The sequence below is a fragment of the Rutidosis leptorrhynchoides genome, chromosome 1 (assembly GCF_046630445.1).
Source record: "Rutidosis leptorrhynchoides isolate AG116_Rl617_1_P2 chromosome 1, CSIRO_AGI_Rlap_v1, whole genome shotgun sequence".
In the NCBI taxonomy this organism is placed as follows: Eukaryota; Viridiplantae; Streptophyta; class Magnoliopsida; order Asterales; family Asteraceae; genus Rutidosis; species Rutidosis leptorrhynchoides.
The window spans coordinates 162,108,518-162,113,061 of record NC_092333.1 but is presented as its reverse complement, the minus strand read 5'-3'; positions in this window follow the sequence as shown (position 1 = coordinate 162,113,061).

Here is a 4,544-nt window from a genome sequence, read left to right as displayed (position 1 = left end):
AGACCACAAGATTTCATATTTCAATACACATCCCATACATAGAGATAAAAATCATTCATATGGTGAACACCTGGTAACCGACATTAACAAGATGCATATATAAGAATATCCCCATCATTCCGGGACACCCTTCGGATATGATATAAATTTCGAAGTACTAAAGCATCCGGTACTTTGGATGGGGTTTGTTAGGCCCAATAGATCTATCTTTAGGATTCGCGTCAATTAGGGTGTCTGTTCCCTAATTCTTAGATTACCAGACTTAATAAAAAGGGGCATATTCGATTTCGATAATTCAACCATAGAATGTAGTTTCACGTACTTGTGTCTATTTTGTAAATCATTTATAAAACCTGCATGTATTCTCATCCCAAAAATATTAGATTTTAAAAGTGGGACTATAACTCACTTTCACAGATTTTTACTTCGTCGGGAAGTAAGACTTGGCCACTGGTTGATTCACGAACCTATAACAATATATACATATATATCAAAGTATGTTCAAAATATATTTACAACACTTTTAATATATTTTGATGTTTTAAGTTTATTAAGTCAGCTGTCCTCGTTAGTAACCTACAACTAGTTGTCCACAGTTAGATGTACAGAAATAAATCGATAAATATTATCTTGAATCAATCCACGACCCAGTGTATACGTATCTCAGTATTGATCACAACTCAAACTATATATATTTTGGAATCAACCTCAACCCTGTATAGCTAACTCCAACATTCACATATAGAGTGTCTATGGTTGTTCCGAAATATATATAGATGTGTCGACATGATAGGTCGAAACATTGTATACGTGTCTATGGTATCTCAAGATTACATAATATACAATACAAGTTGATTAAGTTATGGTTGGAATAGATTTGTTACTAATTTTCACGTAGCTAAAATGAGAAAAATTATCCAATCTTGTTTTACCCATAACTTCTTCATTTTAAATCCGTTTTGAGTGAATCAAATTGCTATGGTTTCATATTGAACTCTATTTTATGAATCTAAACAGAAAAGTATAGGTTTATAGTCGGAAAAATAAGTTACAAGTCGTTTTTGTAAAGGTAGTCATTTCAGTCGAAAGAACGACGTCTAGATGACCATTTTAGAAAACATACTTCCACTTTGAGTTTAATCATAATTTTTGGATATAGTTTCATGTTCATAATAAAAATCATTTTCTCAGAATAACAACTTTAAAATCAAAGTTTATCATAGTTTTTAATTAACTAACCCAAAACAGCCCGCGGTGTTACTACGACGGCGTAAATCCGGTTTTACGGTGTTTTTCGTGTTTCCAGGTTTTAAATCATTAAGTTAGCATATCATATAGATATAGAACATGTGTTTAGTTGATTTTAAAAGTCAAGTTAGAAGGATTAACTTTTGTTTGCGAACAAGTTTAGAATTAACTAAACTATGTTCTAGTGATTACAAGTTTAAACCTTCGAATAAGATAGCTTTATATGTATGAATCGAATGATGTTATGAACATCATTACTACCTTAAGTTCCTTGGATAAACCTACTGGAAAAGAGAAAAATGGATCTATCTTCAATGGATCCTTGGATGGCTCGAAGTTCTTGAAGCAGAATCATGACACGAAAACAAGTTCAAGTAAGATCATCACTTGAAATAAGATTGTTATAGTTATAGAAATTGAACCAAAGTTTGAATATGATTATTACATTGTATTAGAATGATAACCTACTGTAAGAAACAAAGATTTCTTGAGGTTGGATGATCACCTTACAAGATTGGAAGTGAGCTAGCAAATTTGAAAGTATTCTTGATTTTATGAAACTAGAACTTTTGGAATTTATGAAGAACACTTAGAACTTGAAGATAGAACTTGAGAGAGATCAATTAGATGAAGAAAATTGAAGAATTAAAGTGTTTGTAGGTGTTTTTGGTCGTTGGTGTATGGATTAGATATAAAGGATATGTAATTTTGTTTTCATGTAAATAAGTCATGAATGATTACTCATATTTTTGTAATTTTATGAGATATTTCATGCTAGTTGCCAAATGATGGTTCCCACATGTGTTAGGTGACTCACATGGGCTGCTAAGAGCTGATCATTGGAGTGTATATACCAATAGTACATACATCTAAAAGCTGTGTATTGTACGAGTACGAATACGGGTGCATACGAGTAGAATTGTTGATGAAACTGAACGAGGATGTAATTGTAAGCATTTTTGTTAAGTAGAAGTATTTTGATAAGTGTATTGAATTCTTTCAAAAGTGTATAAATACATATTAAAACACTACATGTATATACATTTTAACTGAGTCGTTAAGTCATCGTTAGTCGTTACATGTAAGTGTTGTTTTGAAACCTTTAGGTTAACGATCTTGTTAAATGTTGTTAACCCAATGTTTATAATATCAAATGAGATTTTAAATTATTATATTATCATGATATTATCATGTATGAATATCTCTTAATATGATATATATACATTAAATGTCTTTACAACGATAATCGTTACATATATGTCTCGTTTAAAAATCATTAAGTTAGTAGTCTTGTTTTTACATATGTAGTTCATTGTTAATATACTTAATGATATGTTTACTTATCATAGTATCATTTTAACTATATATATATATATCCATATATATGTCATCATATAGTTTTTACAAGTTTTAACGTTCGTGAATCACCGGTCAACTTGGGTGGTCAATTGTCTATATGAAACATATTTCAATTAATCAAGTCTTAACAAGTTTGATTGCTTAACATGTTGGAAACATTTAATCATGTAAATATCAATCTCAATTAATATATATAAACATGGAAAAGTTCGGGTCACTACAGTACCTACCCGTTAAATAAATTTCGTCCCGAAATTTTAAGCTGTTGAAGGTGTTGACGAATCTTCTGGAAATAGATGCGGGTATTTCTTCTTCATCTGATCTTCACACTCCCAGGTGAACTCGGGTCCTCTACGAGCATTCCATCGAACCTTAACAATTGGTATCTTGTTTTGCTTAAGTCTTTTAACCTCACGATCCATTATTTCGACGGGTTCTTCGATGAATTGAAGTTTTTCGTTGATTTGGATTTCATCTAACGGAATAGTGAGATCTTCTTTAGCAAAACATTTCTTTAAATTCGAGACGTGGAAAGTGTTATGTACAGCCGCGAGTTGTTGAGGTAACTCTAGTCGGTAAGCTACTGGTCCGATACGATCAATAATCTTGAATGGTCCAATATACCTTGGATTTAATTTCCCTCGTTTACCAAATCGAACAACGCCTTTCCAAGGTGCAACTTTAAGCATGACCATCTCTCCAATTTCAAATTCTATATCTTTTCTTTTAATGTCAGCGTAGCTCTTTTGTCGACTTTGGGCGGTTTTCAACCGTTGTTGAATTTGGATGATCTTCTCGGTAGTTTCTTGTATAATCTCCGGACCCGTAATCTGTCTATCCCCCACTTCACTCCAACAAATCGGAGACCTGCACTTTCTACCATAAAGTGCTTCAAACGGCGCCATCTCAATGCTTGAATGGTAGCTGTTGTTGTAGGAAAATTCTGCTAACGGTAGATGTCGATCCCAACTGTTTCCGAAATCAATAACACATGCTCGTAGCATGTCTTCAAGCGTTTGTATCGTCCTTTCGCTCTGCCCATCAGTTTGTGGATGATAGGCAGTACTCATGTCTAGACGAGTTCCTAATGCTTGCTGTAATGTCTGCCAGAATCTTGAAATAAATCTGCCATCCCTATCAGAGATAATAGAGATTGGTATTCCATGTCTGGAGATGACTCCCTTCAAATACAGTCGTGCTAACTTCTCCATCTTGTCATCTTCTCTTATTGGCAAGAAGTGTGCTGATTTGGTGAGACGGTCAACTATTACCCAAATAGTATCAAAACCACTTGCAGTCCTTGGCAATTTAGTGATGAAATCCATGGTAATGTTTTCCCATTTCCATTCCGGGATTTCGGGTTGTTGAAGTAGACCTGATGGTTTCTGATGCTCAGCTTTGACCTTAGAACACGTCAAACATTCTCCTACGTATTTAGCAACATCGGCTTTCATACCCGGCCACCAAAAATGTTTCTTGAGATCCTTGTACATCTTCCCCGTTCCAGGATGTATTGAGTATCTGGTTTTATGAGCTTCTCTAAGTACCATTTCTCTCATATCTCCAAATTTTGGTACCCAAATCCTTTCAGCCCTATACCGGGTTCCGTCTTCCCGAATATTAAGATGCTTCTCCGATCCTTTGGGTATTTCATCCTTTAAATTTCCCTCTTTTAAAACTCCTTGTTGCGCCTCCTTTATTTGAGTAGTAATGTTATTATGAATCATTATATTCATAGATTTTACTCGAATGGGTTCTCTGTCCTTCCTGCTCAAGGCATCGGCTACCACATTTGCCTTCCCCGGGTGGTAACGAATCTCAAAGTCGTAATCATTCAATAATTCAATCCACCTACGCTGCCTCATATTCAGTTGTTTCTGATTAAATATGTGTTGAAGACTTTTGTGGTCGGTATATATAATACTTTTGACCCCATA